Raw genomic sequence first — 13,841 nt, 5'->3', positions numbered from 1 at the left:
ACTGTCCCCGGGGCATCTGAAAACCCCACAACCCAAAGAAGATCCATTACCGAGCACTGGAAATCGACGCACAGCCGTCCCTGCATGAAAACTAAACAACGCATTGCTGTGTGCAGCTCAAGAAATCTACGCACACCCCTTTGTTTCCACACTTCTCCTCCTCTGCAGTTCTTTGCAGAGATTTTTCACGCAAACCAGGTACTTTGTGCTTGAAAGAGACTTTGTTTGCTTTTAAAAGACATAAGACGCTTTATATCAATTTTCAGTTATATCTCAACATATACTTATTGCATTTTAAATGTTTTGACCTGCATCTTATCAGATAAATATTATATATTTTTCTAAACACTGTGTGGTGTATTTCTGTGGTGCTATATGGTGTTATTTTATTATTTATTGTACAAATACTTTACACATTGCCTTCTAAGTTAAGCCTTACTGCTCAGTGCCAAGCTACCAGAGGGTGGGCACAGGATAATTTGGATTGTGTGTGACTTACCCTGACTAGAGTGAGGGTCCTTGCTTGGACAGGGGGTAACCTGGCTGCCAACCAAAGACCCTATTTCTAAAAGTTCCATTCCTGCATTAGGGTTTTAGTCAGTCTTTTCGCTGGAGCCCCTGGAAGCTGTAGTTGTAATCTATCCATGTTAACACACAAAATGAAGTTAAAATTCTCTCAGTCACAATCAGAACTTGAGGATATCGAGCTAGCAGTGAAATAATACATTCTAGATAAGCCACTTGATCCATATAAAGGGAATATAAGCCAACTTGATTTAGGGCCCTGACATCCAGACTACCATACACACATACATACCTATGTATTTATTTTGTCTATTTTGGGATCCGTCATATGGTATGGTACCGCAGCAAGTATCCATATCAAATTGCCTTGCGCATTTGTGGAAGAAGCTGCGCCATGTAGTTGCCCCTTCAACCTTTGTTGAAATGTCAAGCCCTCAAGCTGCATGACATATTTCTCTTACAGTACTGCCACATGTACACCCTCCATTTCAAATAGACACATATCTGATATCTCTTGGTAGGACTGCCCAAACCCCGGATATTCCAGATGAGTATTGTATAGCTGCTGCACTCTCATCATCTTCTCATAATGGAATGGACCCTCATGTATTTGCCCTGTGATCTCCAATGTTCTATCAACACCCCTGGTTAAACTCATAGCTTAAATCAGTACACATGTTGCAAATGTAGTAACCTACAGGGTCTCATGCACTGGCATCCCTCCCTTATGTGTCAGCAGCTCGATTAACAGAAAAAACATGCCACCCTCCCCTAAAATGAACCCCTTTTTCATGGCTGGGTTTAGTACTACCCCATGCCAAATATGTATAAAACTAATCTGGACTTATGGAACCATAAATGCTGGATCAAACCCTACCTCCCAGGGAAGGAACAAGGATAGAACCACTGTGGCCAATCACTAAGTGGGGAAAGGGAGTATGGGGGCGATGGGGTTGGGGAACCAAACATGTGCCCAACTGAGCCAATGCTGTACCAGGTCTCCTATCTGGCTGCCCTGAATCTGCTACAACTTAAAGACCATTACAACTGGTTTTGGCACCTAAATTAAATATTGTGTGCAACGGCTGACTGTGTGTTTTAGAAGTGCATATATGAACAAGCTATATCTCACACACTGGCTTGGCAGTTCGGACTGAACTGTTCCGACTGGGGCAGGGTTTAGACTGACTTGCCTATAGCTGGGTCCAAACTGAAGTGACATGCTGTGCAAAATAACAATGGGTTGGGATGTGGCCCCAAGTAACTACCAGTGGCTGAGATTAATTCAAGCATTCCATCCATCACTTTTTTGCATACTTTAATATCTCACACAAGAGACCCACTGTCATAAATCATCTGCTAATCTGGGGGTTATCTGCAGAAGTTTGTCAGCGGATTCTCCCAGCTCATCCTCAAATTACAAGGCTTTTCTACTGGCTTACTCATCGTCTGTGTTCTGCCTTGATGGCCAAACCAGTTTCTGCATGGCTGCAGTCACTGCTACAGCCTTTTTGATTTTTAAGCTGTCCAAACCTAGTGGACCTAGGGTTCTGACCTTCCTCAGGATCGCATTGCAGTCCAAAAAGCATAGTGTCTTAGCTATGGGATTTGTGAGTGGCCCACCTTGTCTAGAAGGTCTGTTGGAGACCCTCTGCGCCCTCTTAACTAAGAAAAAGCTGGCCAAGCCTTCTACACCTGTTCATTCTGACCCACTCTTCCAAAAAAGCCTAGGAATCTTTGCCTTCCTTTCCTTTACAAAAACCCACAAACCTCAGGTTAATGCAGCAGGATGGACCCACAGTATCCTCACCTCTGTATTTGAGGAACCGCAGCTTCTTTAATATGTCTCCAGGTTTGCCTTCCACTTCAATACCTACGGGGAGAGCTCTATGAGACAACTCTTCAAACTGGTCACCTTCTCAGCCAGTTTCCTCTGGTCTGCTCTCAGCAAAGAGAGATCTAGTGCCACAGAGTCTGTTTGGTTTCAAGAACCATTTGTGTGTCAATTATTGCCTCAAAATACCGTCTAGGAGAGCCTTCTAGGCCAGTAGCCTATGCCAGTGCAGGGATAGGGTCAGCTCAGGACAGCCCCAATGGGGGCTTCCGTGATGCCAGAAGCATACTATCCCTTCATCTCTCAGTTTTCCCATTATGGAAACTATCAATGGGGCATGTAGCACTGAAGTGCACCACAAAACAGCTTTGCCAAATGCCTAATGCTATTCAGCAGGAGGTCAGGGCCCTGCATATCTCAGCCAACTTACAGGTTCCTCCAAGCAATCTACCACCAAACATGACCAGTTGCATCAGTCGTTTATTGAGCTAACGGTAGCCAATTGCCTCCCTCCCTCATAAAGGCCAGGGGTAGCCTCGCTGTGTCCCATTATTCCCCAGCCTGCCCCCTGCATCAAATGTTTCTGCTAACTGTTGCTGCAGGACTGGTCACTGCTGTATTTGTGGGCGCTGCTCAGGTTCATGAAGTCAGTGAAGGTCACATGATTAGCCCCACATCACCAGGGGCATAGGCAGCAAGTACTGTCTTGACAGTCTCATGCCACCATGCACAGAACAAATAAGGGGCATCTGGGCACCACCCACTTCAGAAGAGTCAGGCTGCCACTTGCCTGGGAGGGCCTCACATATACATTGCCACTGCACTGGTTGCCAAGTGGGTTGTGCCTTCTTACCGGGTCCTTCTGTGAAGCAGGAGCCAGTGGGTAAGTAAGGCGCTGAGCTAGGCCACTCACATGCAGAACCCATTTTGTGTCTTAACACCGGCGGCACCGCAATGTAGACTCCCACTGCCCAGAGTGAGCTACAGGTTTGTTGTCTCTTTGTAGCCAGATGCCCTACCTGGCTCCAGTCCATCAAGCTGCGTTCTCGCCTGGATAACAGCGTCCCTTGTCAAGGTTCTGAAGCCCTGTGCCTCATAAAGAGCACCAACAGAGGCAGAATCCTGCTATCTATATTTCTGGACCCGCTGTGTCTCACGCAGTTGAGTCCCAGCTGGGTGTCGTTGCTCATACCGCTGCTGGCAGCAACTCTATGTTTTTAATGGGAGCATCCTGTGTATCCAGGGACACTCCAGTTGATTCAGCTACAGGATGGTGTCAGATTCAGGACTGCCACCGGGGAGCCAACATTAGACACATCCTACACCATTGGTGTCAGGGCATGTCTCCCAACTATCAATAGCACTAAACTTAACTTTATGTACACCAAACTATATCTAACATCAATTTACCCTGTCTCCCTGTTAGGTATCATGTCTCACATTACATACCCATATTACATAGTCACCTAATACAGTTTTACTAACCCCCATGCCTCAGGACAGTAAGTGATTGCACATTTTTAACACATGTACATGGTCACACAAACATAAAATGCTAACCCCATAACTAAATGGTTATGAATGTATCACAAAATAAATGTATACTAATATTCCAAATTACTGTTTATCATAATTCATACATCTATTTTGAGACTAACCTTCATCCTACTTTATCCACTTACAACATACTCCACAAATATATGATGCAACTATGTATACCTAAGTGCACATTTCCGCTACCCAGTTACTGATATGTTACCCTCTTCTGATATGTCATCCTAAATCTGGCACATAGGGTCAACCAACATGGGCATGTGGACCTAATTCATATGAGCTCCGCAGCATTCCCATGGATACCGGGCATCTGTGAGAGCCACATTCTCATGGATACCGGACACCTGTGAGAGCCGGTGATGCCTGTGACAGGTGGTGCTATATCTAGAGATATCGGGTGGCCCAGGAGCCGGATCGGATGCCGGATCTACACGTCAGTTGGAGGCCTGAGATCTTTATTTTAGTGACAATGTGCAAAAAATATCTCAGAGGATATACTCCCTTAGGAGGTAAGTAAAATACACAAAATATACACACAAACCAAAATCAGGTAAGTAAAACAGTAAGAAAGTAGTGCAAACACTGTAGAATACAAGAGGATGCAATAGGCCTAGGGGCAATACAAACCATATACTAAGAAAGTGGAATGCGAACCACGAATGGACCCCTAGGCTAGTGTAGTGTGTAAAGAGTCACTGGGAGTGCAAGAAAACACTAAGGGTGTCCAAGATACCCCACCCTAAGACCCTGGAAAGTAGGAGTAAAGTTCTACTATTTCCCCAGAAACACACTAAAGTCGTGATAAGGGATTTTGCAAAGACCACAACAGACTGCAAAGCACTGAAGACGGATTCCTGGACCTGAGGACCTGCAAAGGAAGGGGACCAAGTCCAAGAGTCGCAAAAGTGTCCAGTGGGGGCAAGAGCCCACTAAACCCCAGATGAAGGTGCAAAATGGCTGCCTCGGGATGGAAGAGGCTGAAGATTCTGCAACAACGAAAGGCGCTAGGAACTTCTCCTTCGTGCAGAAGATGTCCACAGAGTGCTGGAGGGTGCAGAGTTGTTTGCTTGACAAAATAATGCAAACAAGCCTTGCTAGCTGCAAGGGTCATGGTTACAGAAAAAGTGTGCTGCCTGGGCCCAGGAAGGACCAGGATGTCGCCACTTGGGTGAGGAGACAGAGGGGGCCCTCAGGAAGGTAGAGAGCCCACGCACAAGCAGGAAGCACCTGCAGAAGTCCTTGAACAGGGTTCAAGAAGCCTGAACATAACGGTCGTCTCAACACTGCAAAAGGAGGTCCCACAACACCGGAGATCAACTCAAGAAGCTGAGCATCGCAGGACAGAGTGCTGGGGACCTAGGCTTGGCTCTGCATGCAGAATTTCTTGGAAATGCGCACATAATCCCTTGTAGCTGCAGATCACACAGTGCACAGGATTACTGTCTGGAGAGGGAAGGCAAGGACTTACCTTCTTCAAATTTGGACAGTTTGCCCACTGGACAGTCTGGGTCACTTGGGTCCACCACCTGTGTTACAGGGGCCACGCTCGTCAGGATGAGAGGGGTCCCAGAGTATCGGTGATGCTGAAGTTTGGTGCCTGCTGAAGCAGGGGGAAGATTCTGTCTACCCACAGGAGATTTCTTTGTTGCTTCCAGTGCAGGATGAAGGCAGGCAGCCCCCAAAGCATGCACCACCAGGAAACAGTCGAGAATGCCAGAAGGATTAGGAACTACAATGTCGCTGGTAGTCTTCTTGCTACTTTGTTGCAGTTTTGCAGGCCTCCTGGAGCAGTCAGCAGTCGATCCTTGGGAGACGTCGAAGAGGGAGGTGCAGAGGAAGAAAACAAGTTACTTACCTGTAACTACAGTTATCCAGTATTGGTATCTTTCATAAATTCACATGCTTGAATCATCCCTGTCGTCGAAGTGGGAGTCCCACGGTACATAAAATAGCAATAATTAACAAATAAAAGTTTTTTGCCATAGGCTATAATGGAAACAGTATTTGCTCATATAGCCTATCCATGTCCTTTTGTGAAAAGGACCCAAACTTGCCAGCTGACTAATCAGGCACCAGCACCCTCTAGAGAGAAGCTCCTTCCCTCAGATTTTACAGCACGAGAGTGAAGACTATAACCTGAGAGGAAATGCAAGCGTCAAAGGGGAGGAGGGTGGGTCACATGTGAATTTATGAAAGATACCAATACTGGATAACTGTAGTTACAGGTAAGTAACTTGTTTTCTTATCCAGTATTGGATCTTTCATAAATTCACATGCTTGAATCTGAATAGTCAGCAGTACTGTTGATAAACATTATACCCCCAGTGGATGGAGGGTGCGAGCATGAAAATCCTTTATTCCCAATATAAAATAGTGAACTCATAAATCTTGCATTATGAGCTTCAGAGAAATATAGATACTTTTAAGTACATCTACACATATACTGAACATTCGTGTTATAAATGCACATATATATTCATATAAAGATATACATACATACATATACTTATATAGAAGCATATTAAAGTATATATGATGGAAATCACGGTTATTTGCATATCAAACCATTTCTATATAACTAAGGAAATGTCTCACCTTAATGAAAGAGATGGCGTAGAACAGCTTGTCCTACTAGAGAGTCGGTTCTCTGTGATGACTCCAAACAATAGTGCTGCGTAAAGGAGTGTGTAGTTGTCCATGTCGCAGCTTGACATATCTTATCCAGGGCAAAACCCTGAAACAAAGCAGCCGATGTGGAGACTGCTCTCGTGGAGTGGGCTCTCGGGTGCCTAGTCAACGGTCTTCCTGCCTTGGTGTGACAGAATTGGATTGTCGAGGAAATCCACCGGGCTATAGTGGCCTTGGTGACTCCTGCTCCCTGTCGTCCAAGAGAATAAGATACCAGGAGTTGATCTGATTTTCTGATTTGTTTGGTACTTTGAAGATAACATTTGAGGCATCGTTTGATGTCCAAAGAGTGTAGAGCTTTCTCTGCGATTGTAGTGGGGTTTGGAAAAATGTTTCGTAGTATCACGGGCTCATTGAGATGGATTGAAGATGGCACCTTGGAAATGTATTTGGGGTTGGTTCTGAGCATAACGAAGTCATCAGAAAAAAATAAAAAGGGTTCTTTAGTAGTGAAAGCCTGTATATCACTGACTCTCCTGGTAGAAGTGAGAGCGAGCAGGGTTGCCACTTTCCATGTGATGTACTTGAGTTCCGCCCTGTAAATGGGCTCGAAAGGAGCGTTCATGAGCTGAGACAGGACTATATTAAGGTGCCACTCTGGCGGAAGTAACTGCACCGGGGGGAAAGTGCGGAAAAGCCCTTTCATAAACTGCTTAATGATTCTGGATGAGCCGATAGAGGGCATTTCAGCCAATCGCCTATATGAGGCTACAGCTGCTAGGTGAATTGTGACTGATGCATGGCAAAGACCATCCATGGAGAGTGAGAGCAGGTAAGAAAGAATTTGCTCAGGGTTAATTTGAAACGGGTGAAAGTTGTTCTGAGAGCACCAAACACAAAATTTCTTCCACTGTACGTCTTATTTGTGCTCTCTGCTCGTGCCCTAGATAATATTAGTCTACATTCCTGATCGAAGTTCATATCGTGAAACTCTCTGGGCCGTATTTATACTTTTTGACGCAAAACTGCGCTAACGCAGTTTTGCGTCAAAAAAATTAGCGCCGGCTAACGCCATTCTGAAGCGCCATGCGGGCGCCGTATTTATTGAATGGCGTTAGCCGGCGCTAGCAGACCGGCGCTGCCTGGTGTGCGTGGAAAAAAACCACGTACACCAGACAGCGCCGGCGTAGGGGGAAAATGGCGTATGGGCGTCTTAAAATGGGGCAAGTCAGGTTGCGTCGAAAAAATCGTCGTAACCCGACTTGCGCCATTTTTTTTCGACGCCCATCCCCCATCAACATGACTCCTATCATTGTAAAGATAGGAGTCATGCCCCCTTGCCCAGGGGACTTATGTCCCCTGGGCATGGTCATTGGGCATAGTGGCATGTAGGGGGGCACAAATCAGGCCCCCCTATGCCACAAAAAAAAAAAAAAAAAATACTTACCTGAACTTACCTTAATGTCCATGGGATGGGTCCCTCCGTCCTTGGGTGTCCTCCTGGGGTGGGCAAGGGTGGCCGGGGGGTCCCTGGGGGCAGGGGAGGGCACTCTGGGCTCATTTTGAGCCCACTTGTCCCTTAACGCCATCCCTGACCCAGGCGTTAAAAAGCGGGGCAAATGCGCCGTTTTTGGCCACGCCCACTCCCGGGCGTCTCTTTTGCCCGGGAGTATAAATACCACGTAAAGGCCTGGGAGTCATTTTTTAAGACGGGAACGCCTCCCTTGCATATCATTAACGCAAGGAAGGGGTTCACGCTAAAAAATGACGCACACTCCGGGCACTTTGGCGCCCGAAGCGTCTAACGCCAGAGTATAAATATGGCGTTAGTTGGCGTTAGTTCTGCGTCGAATTTGCGTCGAAAAAAACGACGCAAATTCGGCGCAACCAGAGTATAAATATGGCCCTCTGTACTCAAGAGCCAAGCGTGCAATTGCAGCGAAGCTGGGTCGGGATGAAGGATGAGACCCTGATTCTTCGTTAGAAGATTGTGGTTCCAAGGAAGGCGGACTGGATTGGCAACGGACCGGAGTAGGAGCTCCGTGTACCAGTACTGTCTGGGCCATCTCGGGGCTATAAGAATGATCCTGTAGCATTCGGAGTTCATTTTCCTGAGGTACCTGGGAATCAGAGGGATGGGGGGAAAAGCGTAGGCAAAGATCCCGGACCATCTCATCAAAAGACCATTTCCCCACGACCCGGGAGTGGGTATTGACTGGCGTAGAACTGGCATTTGGCGTTCAGGTTGGTGGCAAACAAGTCTAGGATCGGCCGACCCCATCGTTGGAAGATGCCGTCGAGTATGTTCTGGTTGAGTTCCCACTTGTGGCAGTTGTCGTCCGTCCTGCTGAGAGAGTCCGCTAGGGCGTTAGTGACCCCAGGCAGGTGTTCCACCCTGAGGCGGACATTGTTCAGTGTGAGCCAGTCCCAAAGAGACTGAGCTTCCCTTGAGAGGGAGAGGTATCTTGTTCCTCCCTGCTTGTTGATGTAAAACATACTTGTTGTGTTGTCCGTTCTTCGATGCGTGGAAGAAAAGCTTTGAGCGTGAGATGGATCGCCTTCAGTTCTAGCAGGTTTATGTGCATTCCTTTCTGGAGATCGGACCATCTGCCCTGAATGCGCATGTCTTGCAAATGGCCTCCCCAGCCTTCCAAGGAGGCGTCTGTGGTGATGACAAAGTCTGTTATTGGTGCTAGAAAAGTAAGACCTTGGGAGAGGTGGTTGGTGTGAGACCACCACTTCAACGCCTGCTGAACTTTTGGTGTGATAGTTATTAAGTCGTCGGAGGACCCTTGCGACTGGGTCCATTGGAGTTGCAGTTCTTCTTGCAGCGGTCTCATTCTGAGTCTTGCTAGTCGAACTAGGACGATGGCCGAGGAAATCATGCCCAGAAGCGACTTGAACAGTCGTACTGAAACAAACTCTTTTGTGGAGATTCTGACAGCCAAGTGGGTTAGCTTCTGCACCCTTGCTGGAGTGAGATATGCCTTGTTCTGGATAGTGTCTAATTCTGCCCCCAGGAAAACTCTTCTGCATGAGGGAAGTGTGACTGACTTCTGTAGATTCACTGTTAGCCCCAAACTGTGGAATAATTTTAAGCAAGCGTTTGTCGCTTTGGAGACTAGTAGCGTTGACGGAGCTTTTATGGGCCAGTCATCCAGGTATGGAAACACCTGGAAACCCTTGCTTCGGAGGAAACCTGCGACTGGGGCAAGGCATTTCGTGAAGATTCTTGGAGCTGATCTCAGCCCGAATGGTAGGACTTTGAACTGATAATGGGCACCGGCTACCGTAAAGCGGAGATATTTATAATGTTTCTGGTGTATTGGTATATGGAAATAGGCATCCTGGAGATCCAGAGTTGTCATAAAATCTCCAGGATTGAGGAGGTGCAGGATATCTGACAGTGTGATCATCCGGAAAGATTGCTTCCGAAGGAACTTGTTGAGTTTCCTGAGATCTAGTATAGGATGCCATTCCCCTGACTTCTTCCTTATTAGGAAGAAACAGGAGTAGGATCCGAGACCTCGTTGTTGAACTGGAACTGCCAGCATAGCTCTCTTGGCAAGCATAATGAATACCTCCAGTTGAAGCAGACGAAGATGGAGAGGTCTGCCTGATCTTGGTGGATGATGCAGTGGTTTTTGTATGAATTCCAGGGTATGACCTCTTGTCACTATATCCAGCACCCATTTGTCTGATGTTATTTTCTTCCCCTCCTGGATGTAGTTGGAAATGTTTACTCCTATTTGCTGATGGTGTGAACATTGGGGAAGCATAGCCGGTGCCTGGAGAAGATCATTGCTTTCTGGGTTGATCTCTGGTTTGTGAACCCTGTCTTCTCTTTCCTCCCTGTCTGGCGTAGGAAGCCGTAGATGGTTGCCTCTACTGTTGGTGGTAGGAAGGCCTATATTGGGATTGCTGGTACTGCCTGTGGAAGGAACCTCGAAATGAGGTAAAACCTCTTCCTCTAGCACCCTGAATGGGCTGTTTCCGGTACTGCAGGGTGCCTAGGGACTTGGCAGTGTCTGTGTGGGCCTTGATGGCTTGGAGCGTGTCATCTACGTGCTTGCCAAAGAGAGATTCGCCATCGTAGGGCATGTCGAGGATACGGGACTGCACTTCGGGCCTGAAAGATGTGGCTTTGAGCCAACCTTGGTGGCATAAGACAGCGGCACCTGCTAGCTGGCGAAAACCAGTAGAGGTTACATATAGAGCGCAGTCGATTATTTCTTCCGACGTACGCTCACCCTCTTGGAGGATCTTCCGTGCCTCTGCTTGCTTTCTTTCAGGGATGAGGTCCAAGAAAGGTTGCATGTCCAACCACCTTTGCCGGTCATAATGACCCAGGATTGTCAAGGAATTTGCTGCTCTGACAGTGATTGCCGACATAGATGAGAATCTTTTGCCTATATTATCCAATCTCCGTCCTTCTTTGTCTGGAGTAGCGATAGGCGTCGATGGGTTCTTAGAACGCCTTTGGGCAGCTTGTGAAATAACTGAGTTAGGCTTTGAGTGGCCAGTAAGCCATGCCGGAGAGTCTTGGGTTGCCTTGTATTTCTTGTCCAGTTTTTGCAGGACTGGTGGGACTGGTTGCGCATAGTCTTTGTACCCTCCCTCCATCTAAAATCGATAATAGGAATGGACCGTACAGACTTCCTTGACTGCTCCTTAAAATCATGCAGGAAACATTCCGACTGGGAGACAGATGTTGGAAGGTGGAAGCGTGCAGCAGCTCTGTCCATAAGATTGTGGAAACCACCTATGTCCTCGGGTGGAGAATCAGAGGGGCGAGGAGGTGGTGGAGAAGGAGTGGGGGCCAAGTAGTCATCCCATTCCTCAGTAGGATGTTGCGGGGTAGAAATTTCTCCTTCTTCTTCTTCTTCCCCTGAAGTGGAATCTTCATCTCTAGGGGGTGCAGCTAGCACAGAGTGGGGTGTCATTCTGGAGTAGCTGGAGGAGGAGGGACATTGATTGGTGTAACAGGAGAGACTGGCGGTGGTGGCTGATCATCTGCTGCCACTGGGAACCTTCTCCTATAATCCTGTAGCATAGATTGTAAATCCTGGATTAAGGAGGAAGGCATCTGTATAGAGTCTCTAGGCTGAGGCTCTCTTGGTTGGTAATAGTGTTCCTGATGTGAGTAGTATGGTTGGTATTGGTCATACTCATCATCGTCATCTTCTTCTTGATACTTGACGTGGAGCTGTGCTGGGCTGTGTGCATCTTCCAATGGACCCTCATCAGATTCCTCCCAGTCAAGAAGATGACTGGGTACTAAAGTTGACACTTTGCTTGGAGACGTGTCTATGGGACAAATGTCTGGTCTGGGCAGAGATGTGATCCTGACCATGGCTTGGAGATCCAGAGACCTGGAAGAAGTAGGTGTAGCTTCTATCTGCCTGACAGGCACCAGTGTAGTCGTAGATGGTGTCAGAGTTGAAGATGCCGTGGACGCTACTGATTTTTCCATTGACGATGGTCTCGTCGACGGTGGTCTTGTCGACAGTGGTGTAATTGACGGTGGTTTCGTCGACGGAGGTTTCGTCGACGACGGCTTCTTTGACGGTGTCCTCGTCGACGGTGAAACAGCCGATGACACTGTCGTCGTTGATATTATAGTCGACGGGGCTGTCGTCAACGGTGTTATAAGCGACGATGCTGTCGTCGTCGATGATGTCAACGACCCACTCCGTTCTGGAGTCCTCGTCGACCGAGGTTTGATTGAGGGGATAGGAGCCCTTACTGTTGATGTCAGAGTAGTCGCCGCTGACGACGGTCTCGATGACGATGTAGCGGAGACGGTAGTTGTTAGTACAGTTGTCGTCGTCACGGTCGTCGACTGTGGTGTTGTCGTCGATTTGATTTTAAGAGTCACCTTTCTAGAGGTAGAAGGCTCTGAAGAAGGAGAAAGACGGTAGGACTCCTTCTTTTGAAGAGGAGAGGAAGGCTCAGAGGAGATTGAAGTCTTTAAGCCCTTTCCATGATGTAATTTCGGCCTCTTTCTAGATTTTTCTGCCTGGCCCAGGTCCTCAGATTTGGACCTTTTGTGTGGCCTCTCTGACCCACTCTCCTCACCTGAAGTACAGGATTTAGCCTGTAACCATGTCAGGAATCTACCCTCACGGTCCCTGAGGGTTTTTGTGGAGAAAGTGTGACATATCTTGCAGTCTTTCACCTGATGTTGTGGGTAGAGACAATACAAGCAGTCTTTATGTGGATCATCCACATGGAGCCTTTTCTTTCCACAGGTCTTCCAAGGGCGGAAAAGTCCTTTTCTAGAAGAATCCGACATATTTTCAATTCTTTGAGAGAAAAAAGGTTATGAAGTAGTTGAAAACTGAGCACAGCTCAGGGAGACTCCCTTCACACGATGTGCAGTAGAAAATCTGAGGGAAGGAGCTTCTCTGGAGAGTGTTCTAGAGGGTGCTGGTGCCTGATTGGTCAGCGGGCAGATTTAGGTCCCTTTCACAAAAGGACATGGATAGGCTATATGAGCAATTACTGTTTCCATTATAGCCTATGGCAAAAAACCTTTATTTGTTAATTATTGCTATTTTATGTACCGTGGGACTCCCACTTTGACGATGGGGATGATTCAAGCATGTGAATTTATGAAAGATCCAATACTGGATAACTCTGGTGAATTCTTGCAAGTCGTTATCTGAGGAAAAGCCCACTGGAGAGACCCTAAATAGCCCTCAGAGGAGGATTGGCCACTTAGTCAGGTAAGCACCTATCAGGAGGGGTCTCTGACGTCACCTGCTGTCACTGGCCACTCAGAGGCCTCCAGAGTGCCCTCACACCTCTGTTTCCAAGATGGCAGAGGTCTGGGACACACTGGAGGAGCTCTGGGCACCACCCCTGGGGTGGTGATGGACGGGGAAGTGGTCACTCCCCTTTCCTTCGTCCAGTTTTGCGCCAGAGCAGGGACTGGGGGGTACCCTAAACCGGTGTAGACTGGCTTATGCAAGGAGGGCACCATCTGTGCCCTTCAAAGCATTTCCAGAGGCTGGGAGAGGCTACCCCTCCCCAGCCTTTAACACCTATTTCCAAAGGGGGAGGATGTAACACCCTCTCTGAGGAAATTCTTTGTTCTGCCTTCCTGGGACTGGGCTGCCCAGGGCCCAGGAGGGCAGAACCCAGTCTGTGGGGTGGCAGCAGCGGTAGCTGCAGAGAAAACCCCAGAGAGCTGGTTTGGCAGTACCCGGGGTCCATAGTGGAGCCCCGGGGGTGCATGGAATTCGTTCCCCAATACCAGATTTGGCATGGGGAGACAATTCCACGATCTGTGACATGT

The sequence above is a fragment of the Pleurodeles waltl genome, chromosome 1_1, assembly GCF_031143425.1.
Source record: "Pleurodeles waltl isolate 20211129_DDA chromosome 1_1, aPleWal1.hap1.20221129, whole genome shotgun sequence".
Classification (NCBI taxonomy): Eukaryota; Metazoa; Chordata; class Amphibia; order Caudata; family Salamandridae; genus Pleurodeles; species Pleurodeles waltl.
This window is presented reverse-complemented; position numbering follows the sequence as displayed.